This window comes from Panthera tigris, chromosome B2 (genome assembly GCF_018350195.1).
Source record: "Panthera tigris isolate Pti1 chromosome B2, P.tigris_Pti1_mat1.1, whole genome shotgun sequence".
Classification (NCBI taxonomy): domain Eukaryota; kingdom Metazoa; phylum Chordata; class Mammalia; order Carnivora; family Felidae; genus Panthera; species Panthera tigris.
In genome coordinates this window covers 21,546,159-21,573,439 of record NC_056664.1, presented here as the reverse complement: position 1 = coordinate 21,573,439, position 27,281 = coordinate 21,546,159, and the positions used below count along the sequence as shown (strand labels likewise).

Genomic DNA, 27,281 nt, shown 5'->3' with positions numbered 1-27,281 from the left:
CTATTGTTATTCCCACTGTACAGAGGAGGAGACTGAGGCAGAGAGCTGTAAATAACTTGCCCAAGGCCACTTCCAGCAGCAACAGAGCCAACAGTCAAGTCCAGGCCATTGGATGTGCTCATAACCCCATGCCAGTACCTCTCAAACTTGGCAGTCATTGGAGTCACCCTGGGAAGTTTTAAAAACTCCTGGGCCCGGGGTCCACCCCTGAAGATTCTGCTGGTACTGGGCCACGTGTCATCTGGGCAACCAAACTTTCCAAAGACGTGCAGGTGATGCTAACATGCGGCCGGGACTGACGACAATTCTCTGCTGTGAGACTATAGCACCCGAGCCGCCAGGCCACTGCAGGGTAGATTCAGATTCGAGGGGAATGATGGAAATTTCCAAGTTTCCCTCATGAAGGATAACTCAGGGACAGGCCCAGACGTGGGTGACGAGAGCCAGCCTTGCAGGAAGGCTAAGTAAACAGTCACTCAACTGGTGTGAGTTTGGAGGCACTGAGAGGCCCTCATTCTCAGGAGGAAAAAAGAAAAAAGAAAAAAGACAAGCGTAAGAAGACACAAAAACGTCTCCTAACTGGACGTTTGGTTTCAGGGGCTTCCTTTCGGAAGGACTTGGACCCATCATGAAGCCTACCTTGGGCACAGAGCCACCATTTCCTCAAAGCGACACTTTCCTCCACGCTTGCCAATAACACAAACCCCTGACCTCCCTTCAAAAGCCGGAGGATAGAGAGGGGCTGCCTGTCCTTCCTGCCCCCTACCCTCCTGTACCGACTTTGTGGATTTGTTCAAGAAAGCCCTGGGGCTGCAGGCCCCACACGCCAGGGAAAGGCCTGGACACAGTCTCCGGCCCCTGCCTCCCAGGGGACACACTCCGTGCCCAGGGCTCCCCTACCCCTACCACTCTTCACTTTCCTGCCCCTCCCCTGATACTCTCTGCTGACCCCACACTCGGGCTCATTGCTTTGAAAGTATAAGGGTGTTTCACTGGCTAGAGACAGGCCTCCAGATGTTCTCTGGTTATTGCTGGAAACTTCCATGTCTTGCTCTTGGCAGTCTGGGCCACAGTGTGAAGGCACAGGATGAGGGCCTGAACCCTGAGCTGCTCACAGGGGGGTGGCTGCCCTTTTCCTCCATTTTACCTTTCCCCCTCCTCTCAGAGCCAGCCCTGCAAATCCCAGACAGCCATGGCAACCTGAATGTGAATAAAAGACACACTACCCTCACCCCCAAGCCCTATTAATATTTAATGCAAACATCTGAATGCAAATTGACTTCACTTTTGTTTTATTCCATTTCCTCCACATCCCTCTTGGACTAGACCGCCTTCCGTGCAGACAGATAAGGTGCTTCCCTCTGCTAGAAATGGGGAGTCCTATCAATTGGAAGAGAAGTGATGAGACAGAACTGGATATGGTTGGGACAGGTTCTGCAGCTCCAGACTCCATATTTTTAGATTTCCAAATGAGAGTGTATGTCAGGGACATTTATTTATTCTCTGTGGAGGTCACAGTGACTCGTGGGAGTCTCAACCTGGGAGAGGAATTACACAAACAAGATAGAATATTAGTAGCCTGGAAACCCCTAAAAATAATCTGCCCCCAAACCTGTAAATCCTCTTTTTCTATAGCTAAGAAACAGCAGATGGCTCAGCAGACAGCTTTGTTCCCAGCCCTCCACAGTCTACAAACCAGGCTATTTCCTGGTCTGTGTTGCAAGACTGAGGTTGAGAGGGCTTAAAAGGGGGGGGGGGGCGGGTATTATATTTTAAAAGGAGTGCAAGAAAGGCAAAATGTTGATATAGTCATATTTAATTGCTTGGGAATGCAAAAGAGTAAGTAAGTGCCTGAGGAATAAGAAAATTGAACAGATGTGGGGTATTTATTAATGAGTGACTTAAATTTCTGGCAGAGGCCAGAGGCAATATTTTTGCAGCGATGGGAATGATGACAAAGAAGCAGTTCCAGGCAAAAGTATTGCTTTTCTGTGCTCCTCTCTGTTTGTGTGTATAATTTTGCATGCACACATACACAGATTTAGGAGCTGAGAGAGGAGATCCTCCCTCAGGCGAGGGGTATGTGTTTGAATAAACGACATACATAAGGGACAGGGGCCAGAGAACAGATCTGTTAACAGAGTTCTTCCCACATCCTCGCTAAACATCTATCAGGACAAAGATGCAATAATTCTTTGAGAATGGCTTTCTAGATTTACAAGGGATGGGTATCACCCAGAGCAAACAGATTTAAATGGTGTACCCAAGGTCACACAATGAGTCAAGGACCGTGGAGAGAATCGCCTCCCTCTGACCCCTCACCCCAGCTCATGTATTCGGATGTGTTCACACATTCACAGGAGGTGGTGATCACCCACAGGCATGGGCATGGGATCATGGTGGGGACCCGACTTTCCAACTGTCCATTAGAACAGCTCCACAGCAACATCGGACTCAGAAAACAAATCAGGACAAAGAGAGAGAAGGCCGGGAGAAGAACAAAATAAGGCAGAGGCAAACAGGTGACTCTCAGATTGTTGGACCTAGAAGTTCATTGTTATTTATTTATTTATTTATTTATTAATGTTTATTTATTTTTGAGAGAGAGAGAGAGAGTGGGAGAGAGGCAGAAACAGAGGGGGACAGAAGATCCAACACAGGCTCTGCACTGACAGCACAGAGCCTGATGCAGGGCTTGAACTCATGAAACACGAGACCATTACCTGAGTCCAAGTCAGACACTTAACCAACTGAGCCATGTGCCCCTGGAAGTTCATTTTTAAATTAGAAAATATAATCAGTAACAGGGGCACCTGGGTGGTGCAGTCGGTTAAGCGTCCGACTTCAGCCAGGTCACGATCTCGCGGTCTGTGAGTTCGAGCCCCGCGTCAGGCTCTGGGCTGATGGCTCGGAGCCTGGAGCCTGTTTCCGATTCTGTGTCTCCCTCTCTCTCTGCCCCTCCCCCGTTCATGCTCTGTCTCTCTCTGTCCCAAAAATAAATAAAAAACGTTGAAAAAAAAAAAAGAAAATATAATCAGTAACAAAGGCTACTTGTGCAAATAGGAATTTAATTTACATTACTGATAATTTTTTAATGGGAAGTGAGGGAGAGAGAAGAAAACCAAAAACACTTTGACTTATAACCATATAGAAATGTTTTCTTGCTGACATATGCAAAATATGGGCATTTCAGTGGAAACGAAATGATGTCTGAAAAAGGAAGATGTATGATGGCATGAACAAGAATGGATGCTACAGGAGATTCCTTCTACAGCAAGACTCAGCTGACGTGGTGCCTGACTCAAGCTTCGAGAATCACGGAAACAAAAAGCAAACAGGTCCTTTGGTGAGGACCTGTCCCCTCTCTGGTGTAGTGGAATCACACCAGGTCACCAGACATCCTTTGGAATTCTACATCATCCAGGCCCTGCATCACCTCCAGAGGTCCTTGTGAAGAATTCATGAAGTCGGATGGATTCAAGGAGAATTTTAAGTTTCTCACATGAAGACAGTGTGAGAATTACAAGATGATAATCAGAAAAATAACCATGACTGGGAAGAAAAGGGCCGGGCATCATGTGCGGTTTGAAATTCTCTTCCACACGATAATATTTATATCAGGAACACTAAAGGTATCATTTCTGGAATGCTTATTCCAAAAAGGAAACTCCAGCAAGTTCTTTTTGGCTGGTGGAGGCCCCAAAGACACTAGGATTCTCAAATAGAGGGCAAGCACTCGGTCAGAAACACATCAGAATCTGGAGGCGGGTGATGACAAAGAACGTGTAATTTGCACATTTGTCAGCAGAAGGTATGTTTCAAAAGGTTAAAAAAAAAAAAAAGCAAACAAAATTCCACTGATTTAAAGCCAGGCTATTCAGAGGGTGGGCAAGGCCAGCAGTGTCCCCATCTTCTGGGACATTGTTGAGAGTGGGAAATCTCAGGTCCCTCCCAGACCTAGATTAGCAGAATCTGCATTTTCTCAAGATCCCCCAGGTAGGATCCCCTAGGTGATTCATATACACATGAAAGTCTGAGAAACTTTGAAAATGCTTTGTTGTGTATTAGCTGACAAACTCCCTCCAAAGCCCACCATGGGGTATTGGAAAAGGAGTTTCAATCACCAACTACAACATTGGATGCTTGTTTGTGTGTGTGTGTGTGTGTATGTGTGTGTGTGTTGGGGGGGAGGGGGGTTGAACAGCTGACCAAAGCCAAGTGGCTTTTCCCAACAGAGCCTCCTAAAATAAGCTGCCATCCCTCTGTTTTATATTGTGCCAGTCCTAACTATTCTAGCTACTTGGCACTAACATTTGTGACAAATTCAATGAGAACTTTGCTATTTTCTCTTAAATTGGGCGATATGACATTTGACCAGTGCTTCTCAGCTATTGTGAACATACACGCCTTTGATCTCTCCCTATGTAGGACACATCTACACATTGTGACAAACTTACAATCAGCAGGATTGGCTTTTGTCACTTGTTATCCTGTGACCCCGTTTACATGTGTTAACAGAGCCCACCCGAGAATCCTTTCATGGCTGCATAATGACATGTCCTGGCCAGCTTGCTATTTGCTACTGCTTCCCTATTTGGAGGCATTTCTAATCTCCCACTATTGTAAATGGTGCTGTGAATTACTGTGCATATACTGACTTTCCCCTTCTCGTGTGATTTCCCGGGGGGTGGGGGGCCATATTTCCAAAGACACCAGGCATGGTTCGTGACTTCAAGGATCTTTCTTGAGAGTGTGGGAGGCAAACGTGCGGGGTCATACAGTTGCACAGGGGCCGGACGGGGGTGGGCCATGTGCTGGACGCTCTGCCCCCCAGATATCCCCTTCCCCCTCTCCACCATGCTCTGAGCCCCAGGCTGCTGGCCTTTCTGAATCCTATGCTTGCCTCCTGGCTTCCATGGTGTTGCTGAACAGGAGGCTCCAATGAGAGATGGGAGCATGAGAAGAAGTACTCCTTCCCAGCCAGGCCACAGCGTGTCCACTTATGTGCTCCCCTACCAGAGCTTCTGTCAGGAGTCTTCTCTGCACCCCAGGAACCCCTTCTTTTCCTATTTCCTTCAGACTGAGAGTTGGTCGTAGTTTCCCTCGTGCTAGCCCAGAGTGTCCCACCGTCTCCTGCTGGTTTTTTGTCACCCTGCCTACATCTTTGTAAACAGTCTGTCAGTAAGTTCCCCTCAATGACCTGTTTAGACTGTGCCTTCTATTTGTTGACAGGAGCCTAGGGATATGCCAGAGTGCTGTGGGACCATTGACAAAGGGATTCTAACCAATGGGGGAATTGGGAGAGGCGGGGAGCATGGCAGACTGGCCAGAAGTATCTGTTAAGCTGGGCCCTAAGAGGCAAGGACAAGTTATCAAAGCAGAGGGGTAGGGGGCAGAGGAGACACGGAGTACAAAACAGAATAAGGAGGACAGGTGCACTCCAGATCCTCCTAGAGAATAAGGGTGGCTGAGGGGTGTGAAGACATGCAGTGGAAGAGAAAGGTAGTCTCAAATGCTTCTGTAGGTTAGGTCATGTCTGTAAGAAGAACTTCATGTAGCTATTAAAAGCTATGTTCAGGGAGCCTGGGGGGCTCAGTCGGTTGAGCATCCTACTCTTGATTTTAGCTCAGGTCATGATCTCACTGTTCGTGAGTTGGAGCCCGGTGTTGGGCTCTGAACTGACAAAGTGAAGCCTGCTTGGGATTTCCTCTCTGCCCCCCTCTCTCTGCCCCTACCCCCCCCAGAATAACTAATTAATTAATTAACATTTTTTAAAGCTATGTTCACAAAGACTTTTTAATGCCCTAATTAACAGTCTTCCAACAAATATGCCTCGTGTGTGTCTGCCAGGCATTGTGCTGGGGATAGTGTGAACACAGAGTTCCTGATCACATCCCCTAATGACACAAGATCTCCATATGATCTCACATCATAGGGAAAAAACTAGAAGGAAGTACACTAAAAAGTTGATTGGAGTTACCTTTAAGGGATGGAATCATTAGTTGTTCTTTTTTTTTCTTTACATTTTTCTTTATTTTCCAGATCAGACTTTTTGTCAACATTTTGTTTTTATTTTTAAGAAAAGGACTGTTTTTAACTTTTTTGGCTTAAGATAATTCTTCCTTTATAAAGGATGAAAGCATCTAGTAATGTTGTGTGTCTTGTTCAATCATTTTCACCCAGTGTTAATCACAGATACCTATCAAACTCTGTCTTCAAGACAAACTGAAAGAAGACAAGGAAGCAAGTTCTTGGGCTTTTAACAAGGTGCCCTAAGCCAAAGGGATTACACTGGGCCACCCACCTCTGCTTCTCAAGCTTGATTTCCTACTACCTCATTCACCTGGCTGGCCCATGACCTCAGCTGCAGTTTATATCCAGATGCTGGTATCTGCTCCACAGGTTTCTTGAGTTTTCTACCGAATGCTGGGTGAGGGATCTTACTGGCTTCCACTCCCAACCCCACCCTTGTCTCTCAGGCTCAAGTTGGTATTTTGATTGATGACAGCTGGTAATCAGTTCTCCTTACCCTGCTTTTACTTCCTGGACTCTACCTGAATGCTCCCCCATCTTCTTCAGAAATGACACACTCACCTCCACCCCTCATTGTAAGGCCCTGGTTTCCATCTTGCTGTGCCCTGCCCCATGGTGTATAAATGACTTCTCCAAGCTGACACTCCAGGGCCTCCAGAGGCCTCCAAATCCAAGTTTGACACCCATTGTGAACTCTGGAGTTTTCATTACCAGCTGATAGCAACAATTTTTAAAGTGGAGCTCTTAAAAGAACAATCTGATGGTTAACAGAGGGGGGGAGGGTTAAATAGGTGATAGAGATTAAGGAGTGTACTTGTCATAATGGGACAGGGTGATGAATGTAAGTGTTGAATCATTATATTGTACACCTGAAATTAATATAACACTATGTTCACTAACTGGAATTAAAATTAAAAATTAAAAAAATTAATAAGTAAAATAAAATGGGGCTCTTAAAGAGATTTCTTTGGAGAACGGCAAAAATATACTAATATCAAAGAAAAACAGGTAGTTGATAAAATTCAGGAGCTAATCCTAATTTTTTGAGTGTAATAAAAACCTATTTGCCAAAAGCCGACAACAAACATTATACTAAACAATGAAATACCAAGGCTACTCCATTCAAATCTGTACTAAGACATACATGCTTCCCTCACCAGAATTATTCAATTTACTTTTCCAAGTTCTCACTAACACAATAAAACAAGAAAATTAACTACAGAGTATAAGTATTAGAAGAAATAAGAATATATATAATGATTGTACACCTAGAAAACCAAGAGCTAAATTTTAAAACCTATTGTAAGTACTAGAATTTGATGAAGTAGCTGCATATAATAAATGTACAAAATTCAAAACCTCTTAAGTATGCTAGCCATAACAAGTTTAAAAAGAAAGTGGAGTTGCAGGATATAAGGTTAATATGCAAAAGTCAATCCCTTTCCTATAAGCCAGCAATGAATAAGTGCAATTTGAAATTAAAAACACACCATTTACATTAGCACCCCCCAAAAACGAAATGTTTAAGTATAAGTCTAACAAAATCTATACAAGATCTATATGAGGAAACCTACAAAATTCTGATGAGCAAAATCAAAGAAGAACTAAATAAATGGAAAGATATTCCATGCTCATGAATGGGAAGACTCAATATTGTCAGGATAGTAGTTCTTCCCAATTTGATCTATAGATTCAATACAATCCCAATCAAAATTCCAGTAAATTACTTTGTGCATAACAAAATGGATTCTAAACTTTATAGGAAGAAGCAAAACACCCAGAATAGGCAACACAATATTAAAAAGAGGAAAATTGGATGACTGACACCATCCAACTTTAAGACGTACTACAGGGGCGCCTGGGTGTCTCAGTCGTTAAGCGTCTGACTTCGGCTTAGGTCATTATCTTACGGTTCGTGAGTTCGAGCCCCGCGTCGGGCTCTGTGCTGACAGCTCAGAGCCTGGAGCCTGCTTCAGATTCTGTGTCTCCCTCTCTCTCTGCTCCTCCCCTGTTCATGTTCTGTCTCTCTCTGTCTCAAAAATAAATAAAACATTACCAAAAAAAATTTTTTAAAAAGACTTACTACAAATCTACAGTAACCAAGATCATGTGACATTGACAAAAGAATAGACAGATCAATGCAACAAACTACACAGCCCAGAAATGGACCCAAATACCCAATAGTTGACCCAATAGTCACCTGACTTTTGATAAAGGAACAAAGGTAATACAATGGAGCAATGATAGTCTTTTCAATTAATGGTTCTGGACCAACTGGACATCTATAGGCAAAAAAAAAAAAAAAAAAATCTAGACATAGACCTTATATCTGTCACAAAACAAACTCAAAATGGATCACAAACATAAATATAAAATGCAAAACTGAAAAACTAAAGATTACATAAGAGAAAACTAGATGACCTTGAACATGGTTAGATGACTTTTTCGATACAACACCAAAGGCATGATCCATGAAAGAAAGAATTGATATACTAGACTTTATAAAATTCAAATTTTTCTGCTCTGCTAAAGACAGGGTCAAAAGAATGAGAAAACAAGCTACAGGTTGGGAGCAAATATTTGCAAAAGACATATCCAAAATATACAGGGGCACCAGGGTGGCTCAGTCACTTAAGCATCAGACTCCTGATTTTGGCTCAAGCCATGATCTCATGGTTCATGAGATCAAACCCTGCGTAGGGCTCTGCACTGATAGCACAGAGCCTGCTTGGGATTCTCTCTTTCCTTCTCTCTCTCCCCCTCCCCTACTCATGCTCACTCTCTCTCTCTCTCTCTCTTAAAATAAAAAAATATTGTAAAATATATATATATTCAAAGACCTCTTAAAATTCAACAATAAGAAAACAAATAACTTGGTTTCAATATGGGTCAAGGACCTTAACAGACACTTCATCAGAAAAAGATCTCCAGATGGAAAATAAGCATATGAAAACATTCTCTATATCACAGGTTATTAAGGAAAAGAAAATCAGAACAATGACCTACTAAACTGGTCAAATTCAGGACACTAAGAACACCAAATACTGGTGAGGATGTAGCTGGTAGGGATGCAAAATAATATGGCTACTTTGGAAGACACTTTGGCAGTTTCCTACAGAAGTAAACACACTCTTACCATATGATCCAGCAATTGCACTCCTTGCTATTTACCCAAATGAGTTGAGAACTTCTGTCTACACAAAAACCTTCCCATGGGTGTTTATAGCACCTTTATTCATAATGGTCAAAACTTGGAAGCGAACAAGATGTCCTTCAGTAGGTGAATGGGTAAATAAACTCTAGTACATCCAGACAATGGAATATTATTCAGCAGTAAAAAGAAATGAGCTATCAAGCTGTGAAAAGACATAGAAAAGCCTTGGGTGCATATTACTAAATGAAAGAAGCCAATCTGAAAAGGCTACATCCTATGTGATTCCAACTATATAATATTCTGGAAAGATATTACTGGAAAGAGTAGTAGTGGAGATAATAAAAAAGAGCAATGTTGCCAGGTAGGACAGGGATGAATAGGCAGAGCACAGAAGATTTTTAGGGCAGTGAAAATACTCTATATGATACTACAATGATGAATACATGTCACTTTACATTTGCCCAAACCTATAAAATGTACAACACCAGGAGTGAACCTTAATGAAAACTATGGACTTTGGGTGATTATGATGTGTCTACGGGTTCATCCATTGTAACAAATGTCCCACTCTGGTGTGGGATGTTGATAATGGAGGAAGCCGTGCATGTGGGGGGGCAGTGGGGGTCTATGGGTCATCCCCGCACCTTCCTCTCAATCTTGCCATAAACCTAAAACTGCTCTTAAATAAATAAATATAAATAAATAAATAAATAAAGTCTTCAGGAAATGGAAAAACCATCTTATTCATAATAGAGGCAAAAACACACGGTATTTTTGAATAAATGTAACAAGAAACATATACAGCTTAAACTAAGTCAACTATGGAATTTTATCAAAAGACATGAAACAAAATGATCCTGGAAAGGAAAACAATGAAATAGTATATATCTCACAAAATTAGTAAAATGATTTATTAAGAATACCAAACAGAACACCAAGAAAATGTTTACATGCTAGCAAAGATAATCTTAACATTTCCATGGAAGAATACACATACAAAAATTGCCAAAAATGGTCTCAAACAAATGGTAAGTGAGCATACCCTTCCATAGAGTAACCCTAATGATTAAAGCCATTACTAACACTGTAGGATTGGCACAGGAACAGACAAATAGATCAGTGAAAGAGAACAGAGAGCCCAGAAGCAGAGGCAAGGGTATATGGGAACTTAATACGTGATAAAGAAAGTATATTGGTTCAAAGGGGGGAAATGGATTATTTCATAAATAATGTTGGCATAACCAGAAAGCATCTAGAACACAATTTCATTAGACATCCCTTTCTCCATACCACATCAAAAAATGGATTCCAAGAGAGAATAAGAATTTTAACATCAAAAATAAGTAATAAAATTTTAGAATCAAATACTAGGAGAAAGTGTGCTTGAAATAGAGAAGGTTTTAAGCAAAACAAAAATCTCAAAAGTAAAAAAAGAAAGATTGAGGGATCCAACAACAAAAAAATTTTGCCATGGTGTCTGAATGACAGAAGACATCACAAAATCAAAAGATGAACAGAGACTAGAAGAAAATATTTGTGGGACACCTGGGTGGTTCAGTTGGTTAAGCGTCTGACTCTTGATTTTGGCTCAGGTCATGATCTCACAGTTTGTGGGATTGAGCCCCACATCAAGTTCTGTGCTGACAGCTCGAATCCTGCTTGGGATATTCCCTCTCCCTCTCTCTCTGCCCCTTCCCCCCTCACTCTCTCTCTCGCTCTCTCTCTTTCTCAAAATTAATTAATTAATTAATTAAAAAGAAATAAAGAAAAGAATTGTATCATTATGACAGCCTTAGGTTTACTTTCACTAATACTTTTTAATCATATAAATTAACCATATAGAAGCAACCCAAAAATATGAAAAATAATATATAGGCATGCAATTCACGAGAGGAAATGCAAATAACCAATAGTTCATGGGGGGGAAATGCTCAGTCTCACTAATAATCAGAGACTTAGAAATGGAAACAATAATGAGATATCTCTGACAAGTTGGAACAGCATAGTCTTGTGAGAATGTGAAGAAATGAGCACTCTTATACATCGCTGCTGGTAGCGGTATGAATTTCTCCATTTTTGGAAAATTAAACAAATTTAATTTTGGGCTTACACAGCATACACAGCTGTGTTAAGGTTAAAATTGGGCATACACAGCAACCCCACTACAAGACATTTATTCTGCAGAAATAAAAGCTTCAGTATTTATACACATAGGATTTGGGCTGCAGTATTGTCTATATTAGTAAAAAAATGAGAAACAATTGGAAACTCTCTCCATAGGAATAAATAAATCATAGCAAATTTCTGCATATCATATTATGCAACTCATATTATTTAAGTCTCAAAATGTAGACCTGGGAAGATACCCACGATATATTGCTAAGTGAAAGACAAATTGCAAAAATAAGAGGTAAAATATGACTCCACTGCTTTAATGTAAAAACTATGTGACATATGATTTGCATTTCTATGGGATCAGAAATCAAAAGGATTCACATCCAGTTCAGCGATGATGGGGGAGAAACCAAAGGAAGGGAGAGGATTCAGTTTTTCATGCTGCTCTGTATTGTTTAAAATTTGTGGTCCTCTTATAATAATAAAAGCAAATGATAAAAGGCCGAGAGAATTATGTGGCAGATAGAGGAAGGACGGCACGGTTTTTGTACCGATGGTGTGGAGCGACAGCACCAAGCGGAGGGTAGTGGATCCAGGTCTTGTGTGGGGAAAGACAGAGAGACTAAAAGCCACTGGGCTGGTGTGAGGCTTCCGACTTACAGATCGGGAGCTTGCCGTCCTGCACGGTGTCATGAGTCAGTGCCCTGTGGTGTTACGCAGCACCCAGCCACCAGGTCACTAGGCCACCAGTCCCAAACGCACTAATAGCTCCTGGGTCTGCAGGGCAGGGAGGGAGACCTTGGACCAGCACTTGAGATTCTGTTCTTCACTATAAGGTCACTTCCTCACTCCCAGGGTCACACTGTGAGGCCCATGCCTTTGACCTCCTGTTCTAACTTCCCTTAACTTCTTTAAAGAAAACTTAGGGGAGCGAGGGTGGCTCAGTCAGTTGAGCTTTTGACTCTTGGTTTTGGCTCAGGTCATGATCTCACAGTTTGTGAGTTCAAGCCCCACATGGGGTTCTGTGCTTTCAGCACTTGGGATTTCTCTCTGTGTGTGTCTCTCTCTCTTTCTCAAAAACAATAAATAAATAAACATAAAAAAAATTTTTAAGGAAAAATTAAACCTTGGGCTCTTACAAACTACCCTAAAAAACTCAAATTCATGCTATGTAATTCCTTTGGAAAAAGAAATCATTAATATGTTGAGACTTGGTGACATTTTGTTTAGTCAAAGCTGTGTTGGTTAGTGACCTTCAGCTTATCTTTGACTTGTTGGAGGACTCCCAGTTAACCTACCACAGACATGGCTACTCGGAAACTGAGGAGGGAGGTCGGAATTCACAGTAGCACTCAATTAAAAAAAAAATATATATATATATATGCATTTTTTTATTTAAAGATATGTATATCTTGGTATTACAATTTACCTCATCCATTTGATTATCCATTTGTTGAATGTTAATTGAAGGGAAATCTGAGACTCACACAAAGAGAGGAGCCTTTTATGGAGACTTCCATCTGGGGAGCAGATTTATGAGGCCTTTTGAGACCCAGAATAACTCTACTATGATGAAGCACAAGGCAGGGCTACCCCTCCTCCTCCATGCCTACAAACTGAGCCCACGGGGCAGTGAGAACCAAAACACAGCAAGATACCCAGCTGGAAGGGTTCGTGAGGCATTATGGTGAAGGCCTGATCGAGGCCAAGCTTTTTAGAGTGAGTTCGGTAGAACTGAGCTATTCTTTAAGTATTATTTTTTTTTTCTTTTAATGACTTCTCAACCAAGCTCAGGGCTTCGGAAGCTCGGTCTGCAATACAGGGAAGGAAGTGACAGAGTGATGAAGCAGGACAGCTGCCAGTCTCCGGGAACATGTGCAGAATGTCATAAAGTAGCAGAAGAGCCGGGTGCCCCACACATCATGTGGGAGGGAGTCACTCCACCCTCCACCGCCTGCCTTACAAACCACATGTTGGCGAGTAAACAGAATGATCGATGGCTTGATGTGTCCCGGAATTAAAAGTGGACAATTTAACAGCAAGATGCAAACCAGGAAGCGAAGTAGCTTTTCCTGCAAGTTTATTGTCAGAAACATTTTTCCAATCATTTTTTGCTGGGCTTTACAATTAGGTATTGAAAGAGGACCCCGAAATGCTATTCTGAGAGAACTGGAAAGAGTATTAATTCTCAGTGCTGATGATGCCACAGGATATGAAAATAAGCAGACAGAGGTTGAAAGCGGGGGCTTAAGCAGATGTGTGTGCACCCATATCCACAGCAGCCAAATGTGGGAACAACCTGAGGGTCCGTCAGCTGATGAACAGAATAACAAAACGTGATGCCTACGTACGAAGGAATACAATTCAGCCTAAAAAAGGAACGAACTTCTGACACAGGCTACAACATGGATGAACCTTGAGGGCATTATGTTCAGTGAAATAAGCTGGCCACAATAGGACAGACGTTGTGTGATTCCACTCACATGAGGTCCCTACAATAGTCAAAGTTGTAGAGGCAGAAAGTGGCCTGGTGGTTACCAGGGGACTTGGTATGGGCAGCGAGCGTGGGATGTTTAATGGGCAGCGAGCGTGGGATGAAAAAGTTCTGGAGACAGATGTCAGTGATGGTTGCACAACAGCGTGAATGTACTTAGTGCCACTGACCTGTACACGTAAAACCGGTTAAAATGGTATGTCTTATGTACATTTTAGCACAATTTTTAAAAACCAGCCAAGGCTACATTCTTCATGAATTCAACAAGCCCTGCTTGAGTCTTGATCCCACAAGAAGTGCTTGTGTGTGGGTGAAGCTCTACATCGAGAAAAGGGGGCTAATGATCCAGTTCAGGTTTGCCTCCCATGCTTCCAAACACCTCAGTGAAAACAAAAGCATGTAAGTACACTCCGTTGTTTAAATATCTCCATTTCAAGGTCTGGAGTCCTGAAGTCCGAAGACATATTCCAAAAAATCTGAATTGTTTCTGCCTTAACTTAATATCCCAACTCTCATTGTATCTGCCTGTGGCCAAAAATAGGTTTACAAATAATCCAGATGTTTTCAGGATAGCAAGCTTATTCTGTATTAAATGTAACCTTGACCCCCAAGCACCTTCAGAAGACACCAAACTGTAGCTCCTTTGAGCTCTCCTACTGGTCATCAGTCTAAGGGGAATGTGCCAGGTGAAGACAGGTTTCCTTCAGGAGAGAGGGGTAAACAGCAACAGACTGAGGAGGTATGACTGCTGGGGGGGGGTGGGGGGGACGCACTAGTCAACAGTGAAGTTAAAAATAAACCCAGTTCGAGGCACCTGGGTGGCTCAGTCGGTTAAGCATCCAACTCTTGGTTTCAGCTCAGGTCATGATCTCGTGGTTTTCATGGGTTTTAGCCCCACACTGGGCTCTGGGCTGACGGTGCAGAGCCTGCTTGGGATTCTCTTTCTCCGTCTCTCCCTGTCCTTCCCCTGCTCACGTTGTCTCTGTCTCACTCAAAAATAAATAAACTTTAAAAACTTCTAAGACTAAAAAATAAAAATAAATAAATTCAGTTCTCTTGAACTTGCAGTGCATGAAACAGCATATGGTAGTGTGGGCTAGTAGGAAAAGCCAGACAGAGGTGTATTTTAATCCTAATTCTGCCGTGGAGTTAATGATGTGATCTTGGGCCAGAGCAAGCGCCTGAACCTTGTACTCTCAGACTTTCAGTGAGGAAGTCATTGTAACTTCACAGGGCAGGGTTCTCAACGGAGGGACCTGGGGGAGGCAGCCAATGCTCCCACCCTCCTCACCCCTCTGCAGAATCCTGCTGGGGGTGGAGGGACAGACACAGCTGACACAAGTGTATTTTTTCATTGCCTCTAGTAATTATGAGACACTCTGCATCCAAGAGAGGGTCCTCATCATTGTAGCTTTGGGAGGATTTAACAAGGAAACATGTTGGACTCATCTGGCAGAGTACCTAAGAGACAGTCAATATTATTCTATCAGTTCCCTTCAGGCCTCTAAACAAAGTGCTTTTGTATTAAGTCATTTTGGGTCAGGGTCTGTCATTCTTTTTGGGTTCCTTGAAATCTTTGCCTTCAAAGTGCCTGCATATAAAGCACATAAAACACAGAGTTTTGCCCTTATTGTGTATGCATTTGCTCACAGGTGGGATGTCCCAAGCATCTTCCATGGGCAAGTGAGGTGGGCCTAGCAGCCTACTGTTGGTTTCTGAGGCCATGGAAACGAGACCAGGAGCAAAAGGATTGCTTCCCAAGGGGGTAGGTGAACCCAGGTGTGCAGATGTGCACACCCCCCCCCCCCCCCCCCCGCCCAGCCGAGCAGGCAGAAGCCGGCTTCCTTGCTGAGAGCTGAAATGACCTCAGATCTGGGGGCAAGAAAGCCCTGGGAGCTTGTCCGCTGACCCTTTGCAGCCATAACTGATATTTCCTTTGCATTCTCGGGTGGCTTGAAAGAAATCCAAACTGTTGGAAAGTTAGCCCAAGTAACTCAGGCAGAGTATGAGAAGTCGTCTCTGCCTGCCTCTAAATCTAGCACTGAGCTTAGGCCCTATAGGGAGTAGAAGCACAAAGAACCTGAGAGCATGTGGGCATAAACAGCGACAAAGCCCAAGCAGAAATGCTAGCAAGACATGGATTTAAATATCGGCTGTGTCACTTAACAGTGGGGCGACTCCCGTTAAGAACTTAACTTCCCTGGGTCGCCATGTCTTTGTCTGTAAAACAGAAGGAAAAAAAAAAAAAAAAAAAAAAAAAACCGTGCAGAGTTTTGTGATGATTCACTGGGGTAAAGCATGTAACACAAAGCTTAACATATAGTAATTGCTCAATAAATAATAATGAACAATATCCTGTAGGAGTAAGACTCAGGCTTTCTGCTCACAGTAAAAATGCCTCACATTTAGGGGCACCTGGGGGGCTCAGTTGGTCAAGCCTCTAACACTTGGTTTCAACTCAGGTCATGATCTCGTGGTGCATGAGTTGGAGGCCCGCATTGGGCTTTGTGCTGACAGTGCAGAGCATGCTTGGGATTCTCTCTTTCCTCTCTCTTCCCATCCCCAACTCGTGCCCTCTGTCTCTCTCTTTCAAAATAAATAAATAAACTTAAAAAAATAATGCCTCACATTTATTTAGCATTTGCTAGGTGAAAGGTACTGTGCTAGAGGTTATATATCTATATCTATATCTATATCTATATCTATATCTGCCCATCTATAGATATACATATAGATATAGATATAGATGATATAGATATAGGTATACACCAATCATACGTATTACATCAAGTCTCACAGTAACTGTGTGTTTTCACAGATGAAAAACTCAGGCATGGAGAGATGAAGCACCCATGCAAGGCCACAGAGGGAGCAGTGAGCAGTGCGGGATTCGAAGCCTCAATTGCATAGCGCCTGGGCAAAGTATTTAATCCACACCTACCAAATGAGTATACAATGACAACACCCACTTCGCCTGCTTCCCAAAGTGTGAGGGTCCCCTGATGGTGCTGTCTAAGAAGATGGCCAAGTACAAGGTGAAGTCATCATTAAAAGGCATGGACCCTGGGGCTCCTGGATGGCTCAGTCGGTTAAACATCTGACTCAGGATTTCAGCTCAGGTCATGATCTGGCAGTGCAGAGCCTGCTTGTGATTCTCTCTCTCTCTCCTCACTCTCTGCTCCTCCCCTGCCTTCTCTCTCTCTCTCTCTCTCTCTCTCTCTCTCTCAAAATAAATAAATAAACTTAAAAAAAAAAAAAAAAGGCACTGATCCTGCTTAAAGAACCACAGTCTAGCAGGGAAGACAGACAAGTACACAAATCACTATAACCCAGTGTAGGAAATGATCCTCCGTGAGAGCGGGACCATTACAGGACAAAGGGATGTTAAAAGAATGCATTTTCTTTGCCTTTCGGTAGGAGAGGCTATATGAGAAGTAGCTGTAACATACACACACAATCTCTTTGTATTCCCTTCGAATTATGTTGCACTCAGATAATACTGCATCCCGAATGAGTTGCCATTTACCTACAGGACAGAAGGGAACTCAACAGGACTGCCTTTTGAAGGCCCCTCTTACTCCCGGCAGCCCTGTGAATGGAGGGCCTGGTAAAAACAGAAGCTAGAATCTCTAAGCCATACTGAGGAGGGGCCTCAAAGACCCTGGGGTCCAACCCTTACCCCTGCCTCCAGCCAATGCTTGTCCACCCCTGAGCAAGATCGCTGCTCAGTGACCCTTCAGCCTCTGCTGGAATATTCTCAAGGGACTCACCATCCACAGGCCACAGGCACCTCCTCCTTCCATCACTATCCTGTGGCTTCTGACCATGAAACCTAGTTAAACCCCTTGGGCAGGAGTCTCCTTTGAAGTGGTTTTAGGAATACATTGACAGATAGGGTGCTGTTGCGAGCACTTAGAGTTTACAAGTGAGCATGGAATTCTCTTCCTTTAAAAACAGGTCCCGACAGCATGTATTATGTGTGAAGACCCCTTCTCCATGCAGACATGGTGCTCTTGTGGTTCGCTGTACGTGCGTCAGTCTGTACTTGCCCCTTATGACCTTGATCCGTCCATCACTGGCCCTGCCCTGCCTGTTCTCACAAATGAAACCCACAGACCCTTCCCTGCAAGCCCAGCCAAGCTCTGGCACCCAGGAGCAGCACTGGCCGCAGTCAGGAGGGGTTTAGGAACAGTTAGCCCAATCATCTGACACGTACTGCCATGTCCCTCTATTTTACCCAGCTCTGCCTAACATTTTCCCCAGCTCTGGTCTTGTGGGCTGCTTCAGATGCCACACCCTTCCCCTACATTTCAGGTCTGGAAAATGAAATCTCATCTCACTCCTCTTGTCTGGAAATCCTGGAAATTTCTGGAAATCTTCTTAGTGTGCCAGTTCTTCTCAAGTGTCCCTAGGACAGGGGGTCTGCTTTGCTTTTGTAAGGTATGGAGCATGCTTCTCTGAGGGCCTGTCACACTCACAGGCAGCTGTGACACCTGCTCCCCACCAGATCGCATTGCCACCTTGATCTTGGTGTGCTGGACTAGCCTGAGAGGTGGCTGGTGGCCCCATCCTTGTGCCCATCTTCAAACTAGTCTTTATCCTTTTTTTTTTTTTTTAATGTTTATTCAATTTTGAGGAGAGAGAGCACAGCAGGGGAGGGGCAGAGAGATAAGGGGACAGAGGATCTGAAGTGGGCTCCACGCTGACAGCAGCAAGCCTGATATGGGCTCAAAGTCAAAAACCATGAGATGAGAACCTGAGCCAAAGTCAAATGCTCAACCAACGGAGCCACCCAGACTTTATTTTAAGAGAAAGAAAGCATGAGTGAGGGGAGAGGCAGAGAGAAAGGGAGACACAGAATCCCAAGCAGGTCCAGGCTCTGAGCTGTCAGCACAGAGCCCAATGTGGGGCTCAAACTCAGGAACTGTGAGATCACAACCTAGCCAAAGTCAGGCGCTTAACCAACTGAGCTACGCAAGCGCCCCCAGGTCATTATTCTTAAGAAATTCTAAGTATAATACACATCAGGAGAATCACAAGGAGTCAAACAGTACGTAGGAAGGAGAGAGCAGTACAACTCATGGCAGTAAGCAGGAGCCACAGGACAGCAGGAAGAAGGACAAGTCTCAGGCAGCAAGAGGTGGAGGACCATATTGGTGGGAAATGGGTGCAAGGAGCTGGGTCCCAGCCCCCTCCCCATTTTCAAGGGGAGAACGTCCAGTTGCTAGAGTAACACTAGACCTTGAACAGACTCCCTGTTCTCCACGAGCCCTGTGGAAACATTCCCCACCTCTCTTCCTTCTCTGGGTCCTCCCTCCCCCAAACCCTCATCACCTGGGGCAACCCACCTTGGTCTCCTCCTCTGCCCTGAACTAACTCAGCAGTGAGCCCTTCTGGGGAGCCAGGTCCATCCCCAAGCCACGGCTGTGCCTCCCCATCCCACTGTGTCCACTGAGTCACACCCAGGCCTGTCCTCAAAGCGAGGGAGCCTGAGGCCCTCACAAGCTTCCAGAAACAGCAGGGGCCCCAGAACAGGAAGACCTGAACTCTGCAGCTGCCCCAGCCTCTTCAGGCAAGTTATGTAATTTTCTCTGTGGTTATTTCCTCATCTATAAGCCTAAAGTGAGAGTACCTTCTCCCCATACTCACAGGGATGCTGGGGGATGGGGGGGGGGAGAGAGGGGGGAGGGTCAAATGAGGTAATAGGAGGGTTGGTTGTTTGAAAGACCATCAGTTGCAGGCAAGTCGAAGGAAGTGTTGTATTTGTGATCACTTAGTCTCCACCTGTCAGTAGGTAGTACGGGTCCACCCATGCTGGCATCGTGCTCCATGCGTCTCCTTCCTACCTTTTCCTTCCCTCTGCCCTCTCTTGGGCTCCTGTCCTGTACCTTGGCCCCATGAGGCCAGCCTTCCCAACCCTGGTGGGTGTAAGCCCTTCTGCAGCTGCTTCTTTTGGGAAAATAACCCCTGTCCCACTTCATGAGGGCAGAATCCCAAACCTTATTTCTCACTGCATCCCTTTTTTTCTTTGCTTTTGCAGAAGCTGACCTTTTCCCAGAAAAGTCTAACTTCCCCGGGGTCATCGCTGTCACTCAGAGAAGCAGCAAATTCTCCCACTCCCAGCGGATTCAAAGGTGAACAAGAGGACAAGGAGTCAGACTTTGCCAATTTATACCACACTGAACCCATCAAACTGTCACCTTTCCCCTCTTTTAAACTTTCACTCCCTGGACTTCATCCCTAAAGACACCAGGATCAACAGCCCACTCTGGCTCTAACTGACCTCATTGACCTTCAGAGGGGTCTCTGGCCAGGTACTACTCCGGTTTCTCCAAGTGAAGTCCTGGGACTGGCCACATGAGCAGCATCTGGGAACTTGGTAGGGATGTATACTCTCAGGCCCCACCCCAGACCTCCTAAAGTTCTGAGGGCGGGGCACACTGTGTTTCACAAGCCCCCCAGATGATTCTGATGCTCACTCCATTTTGAGAACCCCTATCCTAGATGATAAACGTTCTCATCTCTCTGACTGCCCAAAGTCCACCCATGTGCCTTCTCAGCTTCCATTTAGGGCACAGTTGGAGACATCCCCTTGATGGAACAGGGGATCTGATCCACTTCCAACTTACGAAGGGCCAACAGCAAGCTTGCTGTGATGGCTGCTCAGCCTCTCTCCCCATCCCTTGGCTGATTTCCTGTACCACTATCTCCAGATGCCTTTCTTTGTCCCTAAACTCCTATTCTTACTCTCCCTTTCAATAATAACAATGTTCTTTCGTGTCCTGAAGGAGGCTGCTGGAACACAAAAGATCAGGCTCTGTGCTTGGGTCAGAAGACCCGTGCTCACCACTTACAGGTGTGTGGTCTGAGGAAATCGGTTAAGTGAGGAGCAGGTGTGAAGTGTGTGGCCCAGGGCCCAAAAGGATTACCAACTGTTGCTGCTGAGGGCCCCTCTCTGCCCCTCTTCCCTTCTCTCCATCTCTGTGTCCTAGCCTGCACAATGAGGATGGTAAGGCCTACCTGATACGGGCCTCATATCGTAATTCATATACAAAACAAGATGGTCAACAAGAGAGCAGTTTGGAAACCTTATGCCTTGCTAACCAAGGTTCAGTCCAGAAGCAGTGGTACCCCCTGGGGGCGCCCTGGAGATAAAGGCTCTCAAGCCCCAGCCAGCCCTACTAAATCAGAATTCACACTTTAATAAGATCCCCAGAGGATCCATCTGCCCTTTAGAGTCTGAGAAATGTGGGGAAAAAAAGAACTAGGAAAATACATGATATTATATATGTATTACTATCTTCAATTTCTCCATCAGGCTTCTCCTCCTCTCCACCTCCAGCAGAAATACTGCCCCTTGTCCTAAGTCCAAAGCAGTCGCTCTTAAGCAGCTGGCACATTAGAATCACCTAGACCAATACCTGGACCAAACCCCAGGCCAGTTAAATCAGACTATCTTGGAGAAAGGTCCAACAGCAGTATATTTTTAAATTCCCCCTGTGACTAATGTGAGACCCCTATAAGCCACCCCACTGCCATCCCATAGCCTCCATTCTATCATCTTCTGGGGAACTCGCTGTCACACTATGTGCCTAATCTCTTCTCTTCAGAACTGTACCTCTCGGCCTCTCCACCCACTCCCCCACACTGCTTCATCCACTCAGCTCCCCTTCCCATGCCCATCCACTAGCTCGCTTTCCCCTTTGGCTCCTGTCATTGTTCCCTGTGGCTTTCACTTCACCGGAGTTTAAAATATTTATTGACATGGATTTTTAACCTTACACGTGGACAAAGCCCTCCACCTGGATGCAAAATCTCCCCTTGATCTAATCCTCCTTCCAGCTATCACCCCACCCTGCTCCTTTTTTACTAGTCAGTTTCACAAAGGAAAGGTCTCCGCCCCCACGGCCTCCATCTCCTCAAAGGGTGACATCCCTGTCTAAGTCAGAAAGCCTCTCAGCCACCTCTCTGAGCTGGTCACACCACAACCTACAGGCTACGCTGGAGAACTCTGGTAAGAAGTGGTTTGTTGTTAAGAGTTCTGAAAGGTAACTGACAGAATGGGAAAAGATATTTGCAAATGACATATCAGACAAAGGGCTAGTATCCAAAATCTATAAAGAACTCACCAAACTCCACACCTGAAAAACAAATAATCCAGTGAAGAAATGGGCAGAAGGCATGAATAGACACTTCTCTAAAGAAGACATCCAGATGGCCAGCAGGCACATGAAAAGATGCTCGTCACTCCTCATCAGAGAAATACAAATCAAAACCACACTGAGATACCACCTCACGCCAGTCAGAGTGGCTAAAATGATCAGGAGACTATAGATGCTGGTGAAGATGTGGAGAAACGGGAACCCTCTTGCACTGTTGGTGGGAATACAAACTGGTGCAGCCGCTCTGGAAAACAGTGTGGAGGTTCCTCAAAAAATTAAAAATAGATCTACCGTATGACCCAGCAATAGCACTGCTAGGAATTTTCCCAGGGTTACAGGAGTGCTGATGCATAGGGGCACTTGTACCCCAATGTTTATAGCAGCACTTTCAACAATAGCCAAATTATTGAAAGAGCCTAAATGTCCATCAAGTGATGAATGGATAAAGAAATTGTGGTTTATATACATAATGGAATACTATGTGGCAATGAGAAAGAATGAAATCTGGCCTTTTGTAGCAACGTGGATGGAACTGGAGAGTGTGATGCTAAGTGAAATAAGTCATACAGACAAAGACAGATACCATATGTTTTCACTCTTATGTGGACCCTGAGAAACTTAACAGAAGACCATGGGGAGGGGAAGGAAAAAAAAAAAGTTACAGAGGGAGGGACCCAAACCATAAGAGACTCTTATAAACTGAGTATAAACTGAGGGTTGTTGGGGGGTGGGTGGGAGAGGGGGGTGGGTGATGGGCATTGAGGAGGGCACCTGTTGGGATGAGCACTGGGTGTTGTATGGAAACAAATTTGACAACAAATTTCATATTAACAAAAAAAAAAGAGTTCATTGATATTGGGTAAACAAGGGAGGATTCGTCAAGGGACTTTCAGTATCCATGAAACAATAGATCAAAGAGGAGACCAAATATGCTGCGGGAGGCCAAGGAAAGAAGAAAGAGTTGGTTCTGTCCTACCTGGGAGGCACCTGCCCTGGGAGTATGGACCTGAAGGGACTTTTTCTTTCCACAGCAAAGAGCTAGAAGGGGGTTCTGCCAGGACCTGAAGCAGAGCCAGACAGAAGCAGAAGATACTCGCTTCTCTAAGGAACATGGAGAAAAGCTCACGGGCTGGCTTCTGTAGCTGAAACAAAGGAGTCAGGAACCCGTTGCTCTCATACTCATTGCTGAGACTTGGGCAAAGCTGTATGGACAATGGCTGCCCTGTGTTGTCCCCTCACTCGCACATACCTGTAGCCTGCAGGTTGTGTTGATTTGGAGAAGCCAGATTTGAAAATAAACCATTGTCCATTCTAAGTAAGCCCTTCAATCATTCACTCATCAAATATGTGATCAATGCCTTCTCCATGCTCATTGAGAGAAACACACGGTCATGACATGTCCCCTGACCTGAGAACCCCAAACTCTAAAGAGGAAAGGCAAAACAAACAGATTACAAAGTGATACCAGTGGTTTCACAAAAAAAAAAAAAAAAAAAAAGTAAGTAACCAATGTTGTGAGACACAGAGGAGGGACCCACTTGTGGGGTCAGGAGATAAGGTGAGGCTTATGGTCCTGAGGCCACCAAAATCTCCAGGATGAAAGCAGGGACTCCCAAGGGCTCCTAACTTAGGAAATGTGATCTTTTTCACCTTTTTCTCTACTTCTGCATACAGTTCACTACACTGAAATTAGGAAATCAAAGACCATCATTTTTGTAATTTTTTTCAACATTTATTTATTTTTGAGAGAAAGAGTGCAAGCAGGGGAGGGGCAGAGAGAGACGGAGACACAGAATCCCAAGCAGGCTCCAGGCTCTGAGCTGTCAGCACAGAGCCCAACATGGGGCTCCAACCCACAGACCACGAGATCAAGACCTGAGCTGGGGTCAGATGATAACCAACTGAGCCACCCAGGCACCCCATAAAGACCACTATTTTTAAAATTTCTTGTCAGAGCTGTGGAAGGGTTGTCTAAGAAGCTACAGCAATCCCACTGGATAGCATGAGAATGTCCACTTCCCCAAACCTTTAAACGTCTCAGACATGCTCACTGAAACAATGTGAAGGTCACTCTGATGGGTTAAATTGACCCGAATGGTTGTGCTGATTCACATCTCTTTGGTTACTAGTGAAATTAAATCAGTCAAATTAAAATGTTCAAGTTTAATGGCATAGAATTCATCTTTAACTTGCTTCTTCCTTCTTTGTCCTCCACTCCAAAGCCACATTGTGTGTCCCTGTCTTTCTGTCTCTGATGTCCCCAGTCCCTCCAAGTGACATCACTGTTGTCCTAGTTCCCTGGCCTGACTTGTCCCCCTGCCGAGATCCCCCATCCAGCAGCCAACTGAATGCATCATGCTTATCTTGCTAACATTTCACTTTCAGGAGCTTTCCAGGTTCTCCACAGAGATCCCTCCCCACCTTTCTGACATCCTTCCACCTAGCCCTCTTTCTGTCCCTGACGTCCCAGCCAGCACAGCCCTTCTTCAGAGCATCACACTTCTGAGCTCCCTGCTGAATCTTTTCCTAATCACTGGATGAGAAATCAATAACTCGTCTTCCTACTCTGTGATATAGTCAGCCATTTGCCACTAAGAACCCAGTGCCACGTAGAAACATGTTAAATGTTAATAGGCTGCCTTGCTAAAACTGCTGAGAACCGGAACAGAGCTAAACCACGGCATTGACGGTCCTCCCCCATTTTCAGGATTTGGGGTAGGGTAGAGGGGGTACTTGTGGAAACAATACATTGCATACAAGAGACCACAGCTTGGTAAATCTCTGTTCTACCACCCACTAGACTGCGGCCTCAAGAAAGCTATCTAACCCTGTAAACATCTGTTTCCTTGCCATCACAGGTTGGAGTTTCTGGGATGAAGACTCTGAGATGGGGTTTGGCTTGTAGGGTAATTATTAAAAATCAACACCTGCAGAGAGGGAAGGTGGAGGAATCAAGGTTGGGCAAGGGAGAAACAGATTTGCAACATAAGTCTCTGCCAGCTCCATGGGGAAATCTGGAGCACATGTGGTCCATCGGAGTTGGCTATGTTGGGATCTGTCATCAATGTAGACAGCACAGAATACACATGACATTGAACAAGAGGTTGACTGTGGAGGCTCCCTGCTGACAGCACTCCTTGCCCTGGAGCCACAGGCTTCCCTTAGAGGAGGACCTGGGCAGTGCCTCTCCATGCCCACTACACTCATTTGTAGGAAGACGATAATAACAGGACTCACTCTATATTCTTGCCCTGATGACATAAGCTAAGCATTTAGCATGCAGCACACCTGGTGCAGAATGGATTTCAGTGAATATTTGTTCATGTCATTGCAGCCAGAGGTAGCATTGGAGGAAGAGGGCCCCCTCCCTTTCTTTAATTCCTCCAACACACATGTAGTGACCACTACCATGTGTCAGATATTGTTGTATGACTGGGAACTCTGGTATGACAACATACATACTCAATTGGCAGCCTCAGTGGGCCTCATCAAGAAGGGAAAATTTGATCAAAGATTTGAAGGAGGTGAGAAACAGGGCACAGGGGTGCAACAGCCCTACAGGGGGAGCATACTTAGAATGTTCAAGGCCAGGGGGCAGAAACAGAATGAGCAAGACAAAGCAGGGTAGGTGAGGTCAGAGAGGTGATAAGACCACTTCCCAGCTGGGGTTGTGTGCCTAAACAAGTCAAACTCAAGTGTAACCAAATCTCTTGGACTCAGAAGTTCAGAAATACAGGTGACAGAGCAACGTGATAAACAACACCCTGGGGATGTAATCAGCAATGTTAGCAGTGTGGGAAACTCCACAGGAAGGAATGACTTCGTTTCTTCAAAAACAACCAAAAATTGAAAAATTGCAAGGAAAAAAAAGTAAAGAGGAAACTCTAGACTTAAAGGACAGGGGCGCCAGTTGGCTTAGTCAGTTAAGTGTCCAACTCTTGATTCAGCTCAGGTCATGATCTCACAGTTCTGCACTGGCAGTGGGGAGCCTGCTTGGGATTCTCTCTCTCTCCCTCTCTCTGCCCCTCCTCCACTCATTCTCTCTCTCTCTCTCTCTCTCTCTCTCTCTCTCTCTCTGGCTGTCTCTCTCAAATAAACAAACTTTTAAAAAGCAGACCGGCATTTCCACCAATCCCTCTATATAAACCTTATATAAACCTGTATAAGCCTTATCAGACCCCGAGTCAAAAAAAAGCAACTGTCTTATAATGAATAATAATCATCACCATCCTATAACTGAGAGAAAATGAACTCTGACTAGATAGTTAATGATAAAAGGAATTACTCTGGATGGTTCTAGCGGCCACATGACTTAGGGAAGGGAGATTGCACTCAAGGGGGCCTCCAGCCCCAACACCGCAGACAAGTATTCAGATAATAACTCTTTCATGTTCCCAAATTCCTGTCCACTGTGTGCAGGAAGCTGAGCCCTAGGCTATGCTGGACAGTATGGCCAACAGGCCCGGGAACGTTCTTGATCTTGTCTATCTTGCCTCTCTTCCTTGTATTGTGTGAGAACCAAGAAAACTCGTCCACCTGAAATTCCAACCACATGGGCACCATAGAACCTTGATATGACTCTCTCTGCCTTTAACACCTCGTCTTCTATTCCCCTACAGAGCTGTGAGAAAGCTCTGTCCTCATGCTCGGGTCCTAAAGGGAAGTTCCCACCTTGGTCTCAAACTTGATTTGAAGATGGACTCTTCACCAATCCCTTCATACGTTTCCTTCCTTAAAAGAAGCTTCCTCAGTCTTCTCTGCAAGCCACATACATTGCATGTGGGAGAGTATGCCCCTAAATCATGTGCAATATTTTCTAAAGTGTTGTATGAAGGTTTCTAAATCTGCTGATTACTGCAGATCCTTCATTATAGATTGTGAAAGCACTGAGAACCAGAAAATACACAACACTGGAAGGTTCAGCATATGATGCCTCTCTTCCCACAAAATCTATTCATTCTACTCTCCTGATATTTGTAAGAAACCATTCTTGGCTTTCGGCCCAGTAACATGGCTCTCACAAGCCATTCCCAGGTGGCTAAGAAAGCTTACCCTCTCCCTCTTAACAGATTTGCTTTCTGTTAAATTAATAAAGATTGACTTGGAAAACACAGTACCCAGAAAAGAAGAACCAATGATATTCTTCATAAACACTGTTTCATGAAGGGACAACAGGCAGAAAAAAATAATAATAACTGAACTAGAATCAATTTTCAGACCTGCCACCAACCAGCTATGAGATAACTTTGGCCTCCTGAAGACCTAGTTTTCTCATCTGTAAAATAAGGCATTTGGACAACATCATCTCCATGACCCCTTTATG

At 44.5% G+C, this 27,281-nt stretch overlaps 1 long non-coding RNA gene across 1 annotated transcript in view; it reads left to right on the top strand.

Annotated features, from left to right (window-relative positions):
• The window catches only part of LOC122238355, a 29,035-nt gene extending 12,146 nt beyond the window's left edge, over positions 1 to 16,889 (top strand). The window contains exon 3 of the long non-coding RNA XR_006217266.1: positions 16,615 to 16,889. This is a non-coding gene — a long non-coding RNA (uncharacterized LOC122238355). The remainder of the gene's footprint in view (positions 1 to 16,614) is intronic.
• The last annotated feature ends 10,392 nt before the right edge of the window (positions 16,890 to 27,281 follow it).